We start from the raw sequence: 19799 nt of genomic DNA on the forward strand, positions 1-19799 counted from the left end.
ATTTGATAAAAATATTAGAAATTGAATTATCTTATCTGTTAGTTGCCCCAGATTTTACTCATCAAGGTAGGGAAATCAGAGTTCTCCTTATAATCCTGTAAGGTATGAAATTTGAGTAGATAGGAACTATGCTTTTGTGTGACTTGTATAGTGTCTATCAAACTGAAATCATTCAATAACCATAATACTAGTACAGAATTGTGTTGAAATCAAATGGTGTGAGTGGGTAAGGAAATGTGCACATTTAGTTCCTTTCAGGTAGTCCTCCTGAGTAGGATGAGGGTGCTGACCTACTAGGAGTGGCCCATGTGGCTCTCAGGGCACCATGCTGATGAGCCACCCACTGTGGTTCCATTTTGGCAGGCGCAGTCAAATCGGCTCTTTGATCCTTTTGAGTGGCTCCTGCCAGAGTGAGTGCCCATGTTTGTTTTGCCCCTCCCCTTTGGTCATTACTCCCACCTGGCACAATAGAACAAAAAAATGAGAGGTGTCACCTCTGAAGTGAGGTGACACTTCAGGAACACAACTCTGCCAAGTATGAAAAGCTGCTTGATTAGTTCCGGTTCTAAAAGTACACGTGTAACATTTCTGCCACCCATTAGTGAATACACTTTAGTTTCTATATCACGCAACAGTCTGCTAAAAATCGTATTTCCTGATTTTGTTTTCTCATTACTGGGGTCTTGGATCCACCCTAAAATGCAGCCAGCAATACAAATAAAAGGCAGGATTGTCCCCTGTCTTTTAATAGTCTTTTTTCATAAGTATCTGAATATACTTGGAAATATTTACTTCATCTCATGCCTCAATATTTTAAAACCAATTCCTCTACTATATTTGAAAATCATCAACTTTAGTGGCTTGATTATATTGGCCAAATTTTTTTACATCGCATAAAATTTTTGTTGAAAAATTTTAATAGATTTTGCAGTAGTATCTGCATTTTAATATACTCACTATTTGATAAAAAATGTAAACATAACCATACCCATTTTATAGCTGAAAAAGTAGAGACACTGAGGTGCTAAATATGTTCTTTAATATGGTACTGGGTGTTAGTCTCATTCTACCAATTTGATACTGGTGGTATCATTTGGATGCTGTGGGATTTAGGGCTTTAGCACATGCTCTGTGATATGAAACTTGCTCCACACTATCTTAATGCCATTTAGGTATCATAGATAAAAGGACAGAAAACTGAGACATATGGGGATGTTAAATGACTTGTAGCAAATCATAAGGCAAGGTCACAGGAAAGCTGATACGATCCTGCACTGCTTCACTCTGTGAACTAGCCACGGCTGGTTTTCTGACAAGAAACATTTTTCCCCTTCAAGAAATCCCAGTTTTCACAGTTGTGAAAGCTGGAGACCTTCACTGAGAAAGAATGCCTCAAGGGACAGGGAACTTTTGAGAAAATTTAAGGTTTTTAACCTCAACCTAGTGCAGCCCAACGTATCAATCACCACCTAACCATTTCAGAATATTAGATTTCTAAAATTCTTGTTTAGACAGCATCTAAATTTGAAACTGCAATTTCATGACCTTGTTTCTTCTGCATTATCTAGTTAACATTTAGTAAAACACTTAGGAATTAAGTATTAATATATGTATGTTAAAATGCCTGAGTTTGGAAATTGGTACATGGAATTTATTTGGGAAAAGTTTATAAAAATAGCATCTACTTTGAAATGTTTCTGTAGTAACTTCTGCTTGTCATCATTTTTAACCAGAAGAGGAAATTTTCCTATATAAGGCTGGAGACCATTAGTTAATAAGGAAGCAGGGACCTAACCAGGCCAAAAGTTTACTAAGTTCTTACTAATACAGGTATTTCGGGCTAAAAGTACATGAAGTCGTCTTCCATACTTTTCCTTCCTACCAATTATGATTTGCTGTTGGGAAATAAGCAGATTCTAGAAAGCTGTGACGGCCCAAGATGTCCCACCCAGGTTAGTATGGCTCGGACAGTCCCTATGCTCATTAACTCAACTTCTGGTTTCCCATGCAAACCTGATCTCAGCCAGAGGCAATGAAGTAGGAGCCAGTAATGGAGGGCACAAGCAGTCCCTCCTCCCGAAGGAATCCCCAAAGGAGAAACTTCGCATGCACATGCAAGGAAATGAGCCTTTTCAAAGCCCCCCCAGGGACTCCTCCATGAAGAAATGCCCCATTTCACCTAGAACCGACTTTGCCAACATCACTAAATGTGCGTTCCACTAACGTTGTTCCGTACTTTAGGTCAAGAACTGGAGATGGCTGCATTTAATTAAGGTCAAGAGAGAGGAGAGTGTGCGAAGAGGGCATCCGAGAGCCTGGAGTTGGAGGATGCTGGTAGTTAGCTGGTAGTTAGGAAAGTTAGCAGCAGAGGATTATCTGAGGAGAGCGAGTGGTGGCTTTCCTAGTGAGCTCCAAATAAGCTTTTCCATCTCCATTAAGTAAAATGTAATGTTGTATTAATCGCGTGGAAAAGTAAGGGTTTTTTCTATTATTAACTGGTAAATTCCTGTGTCATCTATCTCTATTTTGTCTGTCAGCTCTGTTTTCTACAAACACAACCATTTCAGCTATATTATTAACATTCTCAAAGGCAATTCTACCAGACTACCAAGTGCAATTTGCTTTAGCTAAGACTTATTTACATTTATTGTCTAAGGCAGGCTGAGATAATATATGTGCCATTTGGTCCAGAAATAGTAAATCTTAGTTGTATGTGATGAGCTTTAACTCTGAATACTTCAGACACCATATATTGTGTACCTTTTCTGGGCTAGTTTCTATGCTGTGTACCTTACACACATTTGCTGCTTTCATTTTCACAACAAGCCAGTTTAGATATCAGACAGTTGGGCCTCAGAGAACCTAATTAATTTGACCAAGGACATACAGATAGTAAGTGGACAAGCTAGGATTCAAACCTGAGCCTTTCTGACTCAAAGTCCGCCCCCCCCCCTTTAAACCACTATCGCATGCTGCTTCTGAAGATGTAGAAGATTTTGAATTACCTTCTAAGAGTCTGTGCAGTTTTCGTAAGGGGAAGGGGGCTGCCATAGCATGTGGTTCTGTGGGGGTGTGCATTGCAGGAGCATTTACTGACTCTGAAAGAGCCGCCTTTGGGGGGATTGATTGGAGGTATCATTTCTTTGATTCAACGTTTCAACCTTAGTACCAAGCAGAGTGAACTCTCTGGCTAGAGTTGTATGTGTGATCACTAAATGGATATAGATTTTCCCCGTCCTAATGGTCATACGGATATGATTTATCTTACAGTACAATGAAAACAGAAGCTGTACAAGTATGTATATAGCAAAAGAAGATAAATGGACTGTAAAAAGCAAAAAGACAGCGTGTGTCACAAATGCTTTCTATTTGCCCAAGACAACTGAGACACACTGAAAGCAAGACAGACATACATTGGTCACTGTTTGTGCCCATCCTGGAGGGGCTGCATACCTCTCTGATCATGTCAAGGTATTCTAGTCTGGGGGAACCTTTTATTTATAAGCAATTTATTTTAAAATCCAAAAATGTTTACCATTAGGTATCTGAAATTATCACACTTTAAATACCGTAGTTTCTAAATGGTAATCTCACTCTAGTAAGAGTTTTAGAAAGGGTTCAAATGTTTGCCTCTTCCTAGAATGTTCTTCCTACTCTGCCTTTAGAATGTTCTAACTCTGCCTTTAGAAACAGTCCATGTATTACTTCTAGGAGCTCTGCCTTATACTTTTAGGCATATTTGTGTCTTTGCTCTTGCTATATAGTATTACAGTTTTCTGTTTGGATGTGTATGCTCTCTTTTAGAGTCCAGTGATTAAATTGTGAGCTCCTCAAAAGGCTGTGCTTTGTTTTTCCCTTAATACCTGGTATTATTCCGTTCCTACTAGAGAGTAGGTGCTCAATAAATATGTTTCCAATAAACTAATGAACTTGCAGTCACACACACATGCACACACACATTAAGCACATGAATAAAATTTCCCAAGTATTAGCATGTTCCCCAAGTGCTTGTGCTCTAGACATTTTGCAGGAAATTTTACTAATTAAAAAAAATGTTTAATCTGTTTGCAGTCTTTGTTTTCACTTTGAGCATTACTTTTGCACATGAACTCAAGTGTGTTCTCTGGTACTGATTACTTGCTTGAACCACACAGATAGTGTTATGAATCTTTATTTTTATTCGTGTGCCACCTGTTTGGTGGCTTTGTTCAAGCACATTATCTGTATGTTCGAAAAAATACATGGATTGTGTCAGTTAACTGGAAAAGTCTTACTTTCAAAAAATTCCCAGTGTTTAATACAGTGCTTGGCATATAGTTGGATTCAATAAATGTCTGTGGACTGCCTGAACAAGTCAGCCATTATTGTTATCTGTTTTGAGATGAGGTATGAGATTTAAAAAAATAAATAAAAAAGACTAGATGAAATGCTCGGTATCAGACAGCAGGCTAAGAAGAGTAAACCTGACACTCCCAATTCTTACCTCTGTTTCTAGGCTGTTACTCAGGCTCACTCAGAAGTGCTGTATATTTCTGATTTCTCAACTTCACCCTGCAGTAAACTTTTGCAATCTGGAGGCTAGAGACCTCTTTTGTAAATGTTGTCTGCCCGATGACTGCGTTGGCACCGAGGAAGCCTTAGCAGATAAAGTGGAGGAACATATGGCTCCCATCTGAATACAAATTGGTGGGCATAGCGTGGTAATTCAGAAGAGGTGTCCTTATATTGTAAGCTGAAAGAGTATGATTAGAGGTGTTTATAAACGGCATCTGAATTTCCCCCCACACCCCTCTCCCCACCCCCTTTCCACTGTAGTTTTATCTGCCTGAATCATAGGCATCCAGCGTCCCAGGCTCACTGCGTTATTTGTTAAAATGGCCAGCGTGAGGAATTATTAATTAAAGCTAACAAATCACCCTGACGAGCTGTGCCCTGGCATGGCTGAAGGTTGATTGGCGAAAGTGTTCTCCTTTGGAGAAAAGACTTTTTGTGCTCGTGACGCAGTCAGGGACGGATTATTGAATATTCAAGTTAGAAGAAAAATCACAGGACAAGCAAATTGAGTATTTACTGGCAAATAATTGCTCTCTTAAGCTGTGGCTCTCTTCCTAAATTCTTAACATTCCCGAGGGTTAGAAAGAAACAGAAAAATGCATCGGTACAGAGTGCATTTTAAAAAATATACATAGACTGATGTTTCAGACTTGTGCAGGTAAGTGTGATTGTGTGTGCATGGAAAGTGAAAGGGCAAGGGGAAGCAAGGGAAGGGTGAGGACATTTTTAATATGGTGAGTTTTTAAAAATCCATTTGTTGTTTATTGGAATACTGCTCGGCGTATTTCTAAGTGGACTGAGAATTTAGTTTCAGTGCTGCGTTTGTTGTGAAAGTTAGAGAAATGAGAAGGAGGGAGGGTTTTCTCAGAGTTACTTTATGTCTTTATCAGCAGAAGAATATGTTAATGTTGTGCCCCAATACTAGTTATAAACTTTGCTCAGATATTTGTGGATACATGTATAAAATTATCGTTTGATTTAAGGCTTTTGAGTTTATTCTCGACCTTGTTAATAATGACCTGTCTTAACAGTGTCGCAGACACATTTGGGTACAACTCTTGCATTTATTTTTGAAAGTAAATTCTGTTTTACATTAGCACCAAGCTAGTCCTTGTTCAGAATTTTGAATGGGACATTACAGTTTTGGAATACGTAGTTACTTAAACTTCAGGCTTCTGTAACAACCAAAGTGTCCTTATTGTCAATTGTGTGATCTTTTTATCTGAAATGTTGATCAGACTGCTAAGTTTTGTAGATATTGTGAGATAAGTGAAACTAGTTTACAGGCTTTTCCAAATCAAGTTTAAGTATATAAAAATACAGTAAGCACAGAAATAAAGTCTCATTCTATGTATACAATATAGACATTAAGAAACAGAGATACTCTCCTAAGTATAGCTAGATTATGTGAACAGCATTATCAAAACACATATATCCACTGAGGATGAATTTCATATCCTGTGCAAACCTGTAAAATGTGCTTTCATCGACAACAAACTGTTTTTCAAATGAGAATAATTGGCTGGCGAAATAGCATTTTAGGGTTGTAATAACTATGAATAACATGGATTTAAAACAAATGCAAAAACATAATTTAAACTAAATTAATTAATAATTGCAAAGTGCTTTAACAATAAAGCATCTACATGATAGTAATAGGGATAGGAATAATAATAAAAATGAAAATCTGGCAATCACCCAGAAATTAAATCCGATGGCTCTCATTAGGTTTTAGAGAATCAGAATTTTAAAATATAAAATTTTATATTTTACCTTCTAGTATATTTCTTGAACCTTGCAGTATTGTGCTGGTTAAGATTCTGCCTTACTCTATCCTATTTTACTAAAATAATATAGTTTGCCTTAGTATGTAGACTAGGACTTATAGGAAAGTTTAGAAAATATATTTTTTAAGGTTTAATTCCCACTGGACAGCATTTTGTCCTCAGATTTCAAGAGGCAGCCTCCTTAAAGTTTCTGGTGGCTATTTGAGGGCACAATTTGGTTCATTATTTTGAAATAGCAGAGGGGGCATTTAAAGCATATGTTCGGAGACTAAGCCATCTGCCTGCTTTATTATGAATACCACAAAATTATGAGGACTTGGAAAGGCTCAACAATTGAACCAGAGTTCTGTGCAAGATTAAAAAACACACAGCACTTTGATTTTAAAAAGTGTTTTGTAACCACTTACTTTTGCTAAGTACTTCATTAGTCCGCTGTGGTAGAATACTATCATTACGCCCTGTTGATATATGGGGAATGAGTAGTAAAGTGTAGCTGAGTGACATAAACCTATGGCAAGTTAATGACAATATTTCCTCTGTTATTTGACACACTAAATTTAAATACCTTTCGGAGTTTGGGATTTACTTGTCAATAGTGAAACTCGCAGCAAATTGGAGAAACATTGTAAAATGGTGACTGCTGGAACAAAAATGAAGTCCAGCTGCTTGCTCTGGACTATCTACAAATGAGTTGCAAGAGACATGCGGAGGTCAGACAAAAAGCACTTCTGTAATCCAACTGTGACGTAATGGAAGTGTGATCAGCTATTGGTGGCCCATGCTGGGGCAGAACAAACAAAGCAAAAGTGAGCACCACTTGGCATTGTTATAGAGAGGTGCTGTGTGCCTTTGGTATCGGGAAGGATGTGAGATCCAGAAATTCGCACTAGAGCAAAAAAAATCATATTTAGGTCTGAAACATAATAATATTTCAGCCCAGAGTGGTCAGATAAAGACAAAGCAAGATGAGTATCATTGTTAAGATGTCAGGTGCCCAGCTACAGTTCTTCTAACTTACCTGAGTTTTATGAGAACCAGAATTAGACTAGCTGGGTCATTAGCAGCAGAGATGCAGAGAATAAACTAAACCTAGCCTGATCAACTTTCAGTGTTGAAATTACCTATCACTATTTGTTGCTTAATGAAAATTATTTAATTAAAAGAGAATCATAACGGAGGCAAAGGACTGAAGTGTTTGGTTTGACGATTCTAAGTAAAAAAAGGCATGTACATATTTAAAATACATATAAGTAATATGTACATATATTATTACATATAATTTTTTAAAAGAAATATTTCAGAGTTGTACACTTTGGCTTATTAAGCCTCTGGACTTTTTTGTACAGTCAGTCTAGAGACTGAACACACAGCTTTTAACACAGCTGTAGTTGGCTTTCAAAACATAAGGATGTCAGAATAACGATCTGGTGCTGACAATACCTTTGTCCAGTTTCATATGGGTCTCGTCATAGAGGTATTTAATTTTATGCCTCTTTCAATTGTAATCCTACTAATAATCAAGTGAGTCTAATAGCCCAAAGACTACAAAATATCTCCATTATTTGAGGAGGTTGGTTTTTATTTTTTATTTTGGTTGTGTTTGATATATACCTAATCCACACACATGCACACACATACTTTTTGTTTTATTTTCATTTCTTTCAGCCACACTGTTCTAAGAAGGTAATTAAAATGGCTGACAAAGAAAAAGAAACAGATAATACAGTAAAACACTTGAATCTGAAGTAGGTAAGAAAGATAAACAATAAAACAAAACAGTAAACAAGGGCAAGGATATGAAAATGGAGCCGGGACCGAAGTCAGCACGCAAACTACATTCCGCCAAGGGCTATACATTGCCTTTAAGCTTTCTTGCAGCCAAGTCAAAGAGAAAATTATGACAAGTTTTGCAGTTTACAACATTCGTAAGAATAATAAAATAATTTCCATCATTCATTAACTAGGACTCTTGAAAAATGACGGACTCCGATTTTAGAGAAGTCAGTGCTGAGACAACTTCCATGGAAAACAATTATAGGCTGCAGAGACCTAAAGGTCTGGCCAAGCAGAAAAAATACCTTCCCTGGGTCATATGTGGAGGAGCAGACTGTCAGGCCCAGGGGATAAGTTTCAGGGGGTGGGCGAAGCAATGATATTGGCAAGGCCAAGATTCTATGAAAAATAGGAAGTTAGAGAGGGATTTTTAAAAATTATTTCTTATAAATATATACATACATATTTTATAGTACATCAGAGATTTAGAAAGCATCCACTTTTATAATAGCCACTGAAACACATTTTATCAAATATACCTGTTGAATCAACATTGCTTCCCTAAGTTGTTCGTGAAACATTGCTGCACGGCTGCCATTCTTCTCCCACTTTTACTTTAAACACAGTCAGTCTTTGTGAAGTTTTATTTTTTATTTTAAATATATGTTTTATTTATATTTTTAGAGAGAGGAAGGGAGAGGGAGAGAGAGATAGAAACATCCATGAGAGAGAAACATCAGCTTGGATTGGCTGCCTCCTGCACGCCCCGTGCTGGGGATCGAGCCTGAAACCGGGGCATGTGCCCTGACCCTAACCAGGCATTGAACCAGCGACCTCTTGGTGCGTGGGTCGACACTCAACCACTGAGCAACACTGGCCGGGCATTCTTTGTGAAATTTTAAAAAGAGCCCCTCCTGGCTGGAAATGTACAGTTTCTTGCCCCTGCATCTTCTCTTGGTTCATTTTCAAAAGTCTTAGCAAAGTGCATGGTCTTTTCACACGTAATTTTAATGGTTAAGTCACACTGAATAAGCTAGACTTTTCTCCGCATTGAAAATGTGAAGCATAAAGATTTCTTTTCATAGCCCAATCCATAGTAAGTAGTCCAAGGATCACCCGTGTCAGAATTACCTAGGGTGGTTGTCAAAAGGGAGATTCCTGGACCCATTCCAGAATTTCTGAATTAGAAGTTCTGAAGATAGAGCCAGGGCATCTGTAGTCTAGGAAGCTACCCAGGTTAGTTACGCACACTTGTTTGAAACCCACTCTTTCAAGATTGTGACTTTAAAATTTCTAGTATGTGAACATAAAATGGTAGGATTTGCATGCCACAGTTGGTGAGGATTAATTATATTAATACTGACCAAGACACAAATTCATGTTCAATAATAACTGATGATTGCCTGCTAATAAAACTGGAAAAATCAAGCTTAGGAAAATACTCTGAGTGTGTTTGAAACCTAAAGCCATATCTCACCATTGTAGAAAACATTCTTTAATTTCTTTAGCTCTAATTTATTGAAAACTACTGTGTGCTAAGTCATGTGGGGGCTGGGGATGGAGATACAAAGATGAAAAAGAACAAGTCAGACTCTTGTCTGAGAAAAGCTGATAGTTTAGGATAATTTCTTATTACTAGGGCATTATCTTCTCCCAAACTAGGATGAACGGCTACATAATCTCCTCTTGAGTGAAACTCAAGATTTCCATTGTATTTTATTGGTATACATTTATTGATAGCCTCATATAGTAGGACTCTGCTACAGTTTGGAAGCTTCAAAACATAATAAACCCTCATAGGGTCCTCCTTTTTCCCCTCCAGAGGACAGTATCTGCCACAACTGGGATGGGATGTATCATGGGACCTTCTAATTTCATTACTTTCATCATCAATGAGAGATTTGTTACCAGTATTCTTAAAAAATATATATATATGTTTTTATTGATTTTAGAGAGAGCAAAGGAGAGGGAGAGAGAGAGAGAAACGGGGAGGGTCTCGGGCTGCTTCTGCCTAGTACTCTGCTCCCAAGTCTCAGCAGTGCAAGAAATTGGGTTTGGACAGGCTAGAAGGGACATACTGTGCACGAAGGAACTTGGTTGCTGGTCTAAGGAATAGGATGAGAGCTTGAAATTTCATTGGTGTTTCATGTTTTCCTGGGAAAGTACTGGAGACACCCACGCCTTCTATTATTTCCAGAACAATATGAGGAATATTGTAAGAACTTCTATGCCTTTTTTTTTCCCTTCCCTTCTTTTCAATACATATTTATTGAGTATTTAGTACCATGCTCTCTTCTAGGAACTAGGGATACAGTGGTGAGTAAAATAAAGTTTCTACTTTCATAATATACATTAGGTATAAAATATATTAGGGCATATAACATATTAGGGGTAGAGAGGGAATAAAATTACTAAATATAATATGTAAAGTAATATAAATACAATAAGCTTTATTTTGGAGACATTGCCTACTGCTTTCTCCCTTACTTCCAATTATATCCATGTTGCTGCATAATATATGTGTGTGTGTGTATAAATATATATATTCCTTGATGCATTAATAAACTTTCCTGGGGAACATATCAGTCAATTCAGACTACCCTCTGTCATTGGAAGCTCTTTTTCATGAAGACCTGTGACCCATACATAATGTAAGGGGAGAAACAAGCCATCTTAAAGGGCCAAAAAGTGTGCACAGTCAGCCACAAGATCATTCTTTTTCTTTGCTTGTTCTGGTGTGTATGTTGTGGTTTGTTTGTTGGTCAGTGCTTTGTTTTGTTTTAAATTGAATGCTAGAGTTTAGGATTCCTGTGGGTCTAAGAGGTAGATAAATTATGGAGTCAGTTTTCAAGGGACTATAGATAAAGTAGAGGAGACAATGAACAATAGTATGTGGCTTTGATAAGGTTCCATGGAGAATAGAATAAGGCATACTGTGCTGTCCTAGGACAGATCAGAGAGTATAGAGGAGCAGGAAAGGTTTCTCAGAGGGAGTTGTTTTAACTGAGACTAACGACCTAATAAGAAAAAAAAACAACAAAAAGAATTTTTTAAAGTTCTAATTTTTCAGCTGATCACCTAAGTAATACGTGCCTTCGGTGAAAGTATTTTAAACAATAGGGCAACATATATTTTTAAAGGGAGTGGGCCATGGAAATCACCTGTTAACTCAGCACTTAGAGAAACCGTTGTTAACACTCATCAGACTTTTTCTTAAGCATGTACTACATTCTAGGATTATCCAGACACACTGTCTTCTCAGAAAGGAGCATTTTAATTAGCGGCAGTATGAATTAGCAGCTCAAACCTTAACTCTCATTAGCTGTCTTCAGATTTGGACTCACAAGCCAGCTGGGTCCCAAACCTAGTTTATGTAGACAGAACACAAATGCAGTGCTCTTCTGCATTCACACCATCGAGCCTGCTAGAACCCCCACCTCGTGTTGCATGAGGGTCAGACTCATTGGCTCTGCTTCTGTATCTGTGTGATCTTGGGCAGGCTTTCTGACTTTTCTGTGTCTCAGTACTCTTCTCTGTTAAACTGGATTATCAACAGTACATACTTCATGATATTGTGAAAAATGAGTAAGGTAATGCATGTAAAGTGGTAATCACAGTACTTGGCACATAGTAAAGTATTTAATAAATGCTGTCATTATTTTGATGCTGATTATTATTATTACTATTACTATTACAGTTATTTTCATTACCAAGGAAGCTAGCCAAAAATATATTTTGTCCAGTGCCACTCCATTATCACTTCTGACAAGCAACTCAACACACATTTCTTACTGAGGGTGGGTCAGAGATATCATCTTTGCAACACACATTAAGAATCTGAGTTTATAGATGAAAATTATAATATAATTTAGCTCACTAGATAAATGACATTATGCAGACTAATTTTCTGTTTCTAGGTAGAAATGATGTTTACATCTGCCCGAAATGCCCTTCACGTTACAGATTTTGTTTCAACAATTTGTGACTAACTAGGTTTGTTTCATTAAAAGGAATTTTTAAACCCAAATCCCTAATGCTTTTCACATAGCGCTACATTTCTTTATACCATCAGTGACTAAAAATGAGTAGAAATACAATTTTACCTAAAGAGGCATCTTCAGGAAGGAGAGGATTCCACATTGTCAAGTTCTGTATGTTAGCATGATCGTGAACAAATATGTAGCCCAACAGGTGCCACATAGTAGGTGCTTAAAGAATTGCTTAGTTCTGAATTACATTTTATAAGAAAAGGTATGTAAACATCAGTGCAGATATTCTGTAGAAATGTAAACGATTTGAAGAGAATGTTGATTCAATGGACTGACAACATATTAGGAAAAGAGCAATTGTGTGGAACTTGACGACACATTACGTTAACTTTTAAAACTGTAGGCTTGCCTCAATATGAAAGGCAAGGCGAACTATAGAGTGAAAATAACGTAGACTCTCTAGTTGCACAGCCATGTATTTGGTTATCGCTTCTGTATTTACAAATTACTATATGATCATGGACATGCTGTCTTTAGTGTCTAAGTCCTCAAATGGAAAACGGAGCAATAATGGCTGCATTGAATGGTATGTGTGCATAGTGCATTGAAGAGTTCTTGAAACATAAAAGGCACTCAATAAGTGATATTCACTAACAGCATTAACAAGAATAATACATAAAAGCCATGTGTACAATGAACATAAGCTCATTATATATAGTATATATATGACTCATATATATTAATATATAAATACTATTAATACTTAAAATTGCCTTGCTTAGTGTTTAACACAATAGGAATTCTGTGTGTAAATTTTTCTTATTTAAATGCCTTCACAAAAAGATTTGCTTTAGTTATTCTAGTTAAATGAAAATAGAATTCAAAAATCTAAAACTATATTTTGAAAAATGACAATAAAAGCAAACACCACCAATGGACTTGTTACTAAAATAGTCAAATAATTTAGATTTTATTCAAATAAAGAGCAAGGGTAACACTGCACTTCCAATGGTAAAAAAAGTGAATTAACTTGAGAAACTCTTAAGTGGCCCCAAATTTGAATAGTATTAATTGGAAGTTTTCTAAAGATCAAAAAGGCTATTATTTCTAATTGCAGTGGTAGCTACATATGGAAAATGGTTGCAGAGATTCACAATACAAAAATAGTTCATTGCTAAATTCCAAATTCTGTTAATGTCACAAACAGTGGGATGTGAAACACAAATGAATTGTGATGACAGTTGAGTCCCAAGCTGCCTATTTTTTCCCCTTAGAGCTGCCCATATTTGGCTTTATATTTTCCTCAGTCCTGATTTAACCCATCAATATTTGTATTTTCTGAAGCTGGCCCCACCTTGGATCATACCACGTAAGGATTTTATTCCTGAATACTCTTCAGGCCCTAGGAATTTGGCTCTCAGTGATTTTCTTCCCACAGATGTGTATTCTTGAATCTTTTTTTGCCTCTCACCTTAGAGTAGGTTTTGATCACTTTTTAATCTCCAGTCTTTTAGGGCTTTATACTGCTCTCTAGTCCTCCATTTCTCTCTAGTGGTTAAAGCCCTTCGGTTTTCATCTGCAGGATGTTTCTACAGGGCACAGTTCTCTATGTTGCTGTGAGTTGGGGCACTTCCTGTCATCCTGAAAACCTATATGCATTTCCTACTGTAGTTATTTAACATCTGGTTTTCTAAATGTCACTCTTTCTTATCCTTGACGGTGGAAGGTCTTTTTGATCCTGGATTTGGGGAACAAGACTAGATACACTATTTTATGAACTCAGTAAAGCTCCCTTTTAAATACAGGAATTCCATATAACCATAAACTAGCTTGTGTTTTGGGAAATGTCATTAAAAACTTCTAAAGAGTATTGTTAAAATGACCAAATTATTTCGACTTAATGGATTTTGTAGCATGGTTAACAGACCTACCTCACAGAGCAACTGTCCTGGCTAAATGTGTTTTATCTGGATTTCACTGCGGGCAGTGATTTGGCTGCCATTTATGGAGTGACCTCTCTCTGCACCCACCATTTTACATTTAATATTTGAAACAATCCGGTGAGATAGTTACCATTATCTTCATTTAATGGATGAGAAAACTTTGACCTAGAGAGTTTAAATGACTTGTTAAGGGGTGGGAAGAGATACAAATGTAAGGTTCTAAGACTAAAACTCGTCCTTTCTTCATTACTGCATGCTGTGTTTGGTTCTTTATTTACATTATTGGTAATGGGAAAGAAGTTTGTCATATCATTTCATTGGAGGCATAACCAATTTCATCAGAGCGGACAAAGTGATAAGATTTACTGTGTTATTTTTGTAGAAATAAGAACCCAAGGCTATGGATTCATTAAATCTCCAGAAGGGTGACGCACACGAGTGTAGACAGCTTTCTTTACTGCTCCCTTCGGTTTCAGGAGACAGGTTATTACCAGTTCAGAATAAAATGGAACTCACAGTGGGTTCCATTTTAGACAAGGGTTTCTGACTTTCCATCAAAAGCCTCCTGTGACTTGTCCTAGTCTTTTTCTCCAAAATTAAAATTTGCTGATTATTTTCATCAAACATATTCTGGAGACGTCTTCACCAAATTTCTGAACACTTAGTATTAATGGTAGTAATCAGTACATTTACAAAGCAAACACAATATGTTTTCAATCTATTCCTCATCAATCTTTGTGTTTCTCTTATGAGATACTAGCATCGCTTTCCTTTTACATAGAACTTCACAGTTTAACATTTTGAAAAATACACACCAAGAAAACAACACATTGTCTTTTCCTCAAGCTCACCAAAAGTAGAGGTGTATAGTTAGCCACAATTTTCACAGAGTAGAGTGGTGGTAGGAGTAGCCTTCATATCAAGGATGTTTATTTTCTAGGGCAGTCCTCAGGCCTGGATTTCCAATATGCCCTTGTGCAGTTGGACCTTGCTTTGAGCAAGGATTTGGGGGTTAGTGTGGATTGGCTTTATCACTTTTCCCCAACCACTTAAGTTGGTTCAGAACCTCTAAGAGATGCTCCTGAAATTTCCCTAGAAGTTAGAGTGAGATTCTAGCTATATTAAAAAAGAAAGATAAAAGAAAAGAAACAACAACAAAAAGTACTGGAACCATATTTCTTCAAATATTCTCCTGAAAAAAATTATAAAAACTTTACTGTATGATGTTGGGTTTTGAATTACACATAATGAGTCTTTTTCCTGAGCTGCATCCTTCCTGCTCACCCTTCCTCTGTTCGCAACAAACGTTCAGTTTCTTTCAGAGCCTGTCCATTGCCAATTTTGTTATGTATCTTCATGAAGTTATTACTCTAAATTTAAAATGGGTAGACTTTTCCCTCTTTCACTTTTTGAAGACTCAGAAAGTTTTATTGTGTATTTATCAAAAAAATCACTGTAGAACTTGGCCCGAAATCCTGTTTTTTAAATAAATATTGCCATTTTCTTAAAATCTGAATACCATTAGCTATATTCACCCTTTCTCTTAATCTCAAATTTCTTCAACTCTTTTTTCCTCTCTGAATTATTGAGTCCTGGAAATACAAGTAAAAATTAAGAGTTCTAGATGATTATCACTGGAAAGTTTGCTGTTCTTAGATGTATTTAAAAATGGACTTCCTATCATGCTGTTTGTAACCTACAGAGTGTATTCTTTTCACAAATGTAAATTATGTAGATATTAAGGCATATTCACAGAGGCTCATTAGCAAAAATATGAAGGAAAATCCTGCATGTAAATACCCACCTTCCCTCTTCACTGTGAATGTTGGACATGAGAAAATCTTTCCAACAGTGTGATGCCACGTTGTGCTTGGTGAATTTTAACATTTGCATTCTTTGGTGTTCCTGTTTATGAAGCATTTAAGACTTATGACCTCTTTTTCTTTTTAGCTGCACATGGCTCGATCTAATAAATTTTGAATACAGATTCAATATGGTTATAATCCCAATCATACCGCATTTAAAAGCAATGTTCTAGACTGTGTTTCTCTGCCAGCATGACTCCACAAAGAAAATGAAACCAGCCCTAGCAAAAACCTCCTTAAAACAGAGAGTGAAATGGGGCTTGCAAGAACTGCTTTGAAAAATGATTTGAACAGTGACTAACAACCAATTTTTCAAACACTGCTGTAGCCATTTCAAGCTGTAGAGTGGACAGTACACAGGAAAAATCAATAAAAGGAAAAGATCTCTATCTGTCACAGATGCAACCTAAAAATACCTTAAAGACCAGTTCCCTCTCTATGTATCTATTATTGCATTCCACCAAAAGGTGTTGAAAAAAACCAGCTAACTTCTACTAGAACAAAGTGTCCAGACAAGCAAGTCTGTAAATAATTAAAAGAATAAACTAGAGTAGAAGAAGGGAATTGAGGGGTTGGGGGAGGAGATTGGGCACTTAAAACTATTGAGTGTACCAAAACCAGAAAACCCAGGGAAAGAAAGTACGAGTTCTTCAAAGAAGATATTTTCCATCCATCACCAGTAACGGGATTGACAGTCTGATAAAGAAGCCCTTTGGGTAAGGTTGGTGGGAAGGACACTGTCTTCACCAAGGCTTCAGTAGGTTCTCAATGGCCCAGGGCAATCTGATCAGTATGTCCTTGTTTCCAGAACTGAATAAACCAAATCAGGATGAACAACATATGGTTTAATAGTTAACTTTTAGAACAAGGGACAGGGAGATGCTTTTATGCCACGGTCCCAGCGTTCATTCCAATCTCACTGCTAAAGTCTGTTCTGAGAGCATTTACAGCTTTCCAGAGAGTCTGACTTTGGCTGAATCCTGAAGATAGAAATATAGCCTTAATGACCTCCTTGCCCTGGAGTCTCCCTTACAACAGGTGAATCTTTGGGATAAATCATGCTCTGGAATCCAAAGTATTGGTATTAATATCATTGTTACTAATATTATTACTACTACTTTCTTATGTTGTAACTTATCTCTCCATTTTCCTATTGTAGAAATAAGTGAAAGTTTTGTGAATATGCAGAGTTGATTTCTCTGAGAAAGGTTGTGTCTTCTTCCAAGTTGGAAATTTGAGACACTCTGAAATATAGCTGTATGGATGCGCAGGTCCAGTCCTGCTTTTTAATGATCGTGGATAGAAAAGTTCCTAAAAACAATCTTTTTTTTACGTGTTTAAAAAAATTATTAGAATAACAGTGACTTTCCCCCTTACCAATGCTTATCAAAATTAATACAGTATAAAGTAATCTTTTATTCCACAAAGGGAGGGAGAGAATTTTGTCTGATTCAGCCTTCAGTGCTCAGTATTGTTTGGATAGTGGTATTTTTATTAAGGTCTCTGCTCTCTTAGAATCCTGATCAGACTCTTCCCCTCTGATGAAGAGAATGTTCCCAACTCTTTGCATCTTCTCCATCTCTTCAAAAGTAGAGTAACCATGAACTAGTATACTTGACGAATGGGCACTGGAATGTGAACAAGTACCAAGGGAGAGGAAACAAGCAAATTGAAGGCAAATTCATGATAAGCACTGAGGTCCTGGAAGAATCGGGTATGGAGTTGCTGTTAGAGTTACAGGCAAAGTAAACAGCACCAGAAACAACAATAGAAAAACCATGCTTCTCACTCCTTTCTCCCTGATTCCATTTAAAAACAGCCACCGCTATAAAAATAGCCTAGCAAAGAGAAAATGCATATGTCTGTATTTTGGGTGTGTGACCGTGTATCTTCATTGCAGTTCCTCTGCCACACATTAACAGAGTGATCTGTTCCTCATGTTTCTCAGAGCTCACCTTCGTGTGCATCTCCTTAGCTCTTCTAATAGTGTTGGTATTTTCTCCTCTTCATTCTCTCCTGTTATTCGAGCTCTTTCTTTTTCTCATGTGTACAAAAAAGCTCTTTTCTCTAGCCTCTTTGCATACAGTCTCCATTTTACTAGAACAATTGGGTGTTCCTATATGATGCCTTTTAAAGTGGTAAGATACCAAGAACAGATTTTGAGCAATATTTTACCAGTGTTATTGAAATACTAGCAACTGTATATTCTATATACACACAGCGGCTGCATAAAATGAAAATTCTATTCATGTCTGGTCTCTTCTGCATTTATAGAATGACTATTGCAGTAGCATCCAGGCACTTTATGTTATTTCCTCTTATGATTATTTACCACCTGATCATTCCAAAGTGCTTTCTACAATCAGAGAATTTCATTAGCAACCCATTCCCTCGCTCTTTGTTTTTCTGCACCCTTCATGTAAAAGTATCAAGGGTCTTAGCAGCTATTTCAGCTAAATTACAGTAAAAAGATCGAGTGCTGCTGACAGGAGGGTGGAGAAAAAGTCCCCAAGCATCTCCTAAAATCCAGTTTATATTTTATAGTATCCAGATAATAATATTACATAAATATATGTGTGTATACACACACGCACACATATATATATAGTGAAAGCACAATGTCTGCACACTTATTTATCATGATTTCCACCGTTGCAATACTCAGAAATGTGAGGTGAGCAAGGGGAGTACTGTCTGCACCTCACATATAGAGACTCCTGGGCAATTGCATCTACTCACTGTAGAAAGCTTGTAATTTCTTATTGCTTCTTGAGCTGCCTGTAGCTCAGAATTATGTAAGTCAGTTCTTTTTAAAATCCAAAAAGTCACTGTTATATCTTTTAGGCTAAGAAGATAGAGACTTGTTTATAAAAAGGTTCATTGTGATTATAGATGAAAGTGCGTGGTTGGTACCTTAACAGTTTGACTGAATTAAAATCAAGTTCACTCTGGGGTTTCCTTCTCAGCTTTACTCCTCACTTTCTCTTTGACTCCAAGCTAATTGCATAACCTCTGGTTGACTTGTGCCTCGTCTACACATTCAAAGTAAAATTTAGAAATGAGGTTATTAATCTAACTGATGTAGGCTAAAACATTATTTTGAGAATTTTAGATTTTGACTTAAGCAGATGGTAACAAAAACTATTCTATGCCCAAGCTCCTTATATCCTTAGACAACAACTTTAACTAAGCAGGTCCATTGGAATCATCTGGAGATGAGCGGTCACTTGGTGGATTTGTTACAACACAGATTGCTGGGCCCCACCCCAGAGTTTCTGATTCTGAGTCTAGGGTAGAGACTGTTAATTTGCATTTCTAACAAGTTTCCAGGTAATGCTGGTGGGTAGGACACTTTTAAAGTCACTGCAGTAAGAGAGATGTGGCTTAAGTACAGAAAAGGAAACAGGCTGACAGTGGCCTCAGTCGTGGCAGTAAAGTGGCAGAGTGCAGATGGAAACCTAGGGCATCTCAGATAAAACCTTACGGTCTTTCTACTACCCACATTTTTTCCTTCTACTGCTTTTATGCTTTGAATGACTTTGGTTCCCTTGAGATCCTGAGTAAAATACTATTGTAAAGGAGTGGGAATTGGATCTTTCTCCCCTTGGATCTTGTAACTACTCTTACTGGATTTGGGAAAGGAGAGGAGCAGGCCATTCCAAATGTTAGTGGTTAGCTTTGGTACGAAGGGCTTTTAAGGCCAGCCTTTACTTCCCTTGTGGGAATGAGAGTAATAAATGTGAGCCTTCTTTGTGTTTGTCCATCACAGCCTGTAGGTAGGTATGAACAGGTTCTCTTAGGTGGACTTGTGACCTATACCCCTGTGACAGTGCTTTGTAAAAATTCCCACATGTATATTCCTTCTACAGATAGTCATGGCAAACAAAC

General features: G+C 37.2%; 1 protein-coding gene across 14 annotated transcripts in view; it reads left to right on the forward strand.

The window, feature by feature from the left end:
• Window positions 1–19799, forward strand: part of ZBTB20 (zinc finger and BTB domain containing 20) — a 726721-nt gene that overhangs the window by 316464 nt on the left and 390458 nt on the right. For 2 of the 14 annotated variants that reach the window (XM_081138877.1, XM_081138869.1), the window contains exon 1: window positions 5215–5288. The exons of 10 other annotated variants lie outside the window; for them this stretch is intronic. The gene's annotated coding sequence lies outside the window, so the exon portion shown is untranslated. 2 more of the 14 variants (XM_081138871.1, XM_081138862.1) reach the window with 2 other exon arrangements.

This window comes from Miniopterus schreibersii (genome assembly GCF_964146895.1).
Source record: "Miniopterus schreibersii genome assembly, chromosome: 5".
In the NCBI taxonomy this organism is placed as follows: domain Eukaryota; kingdom Metazoa; phylum Chordata; class Mammalia; order Chiroptera; family Miniopteridae; genus Miniopterus; species Miniopterus schreibersii.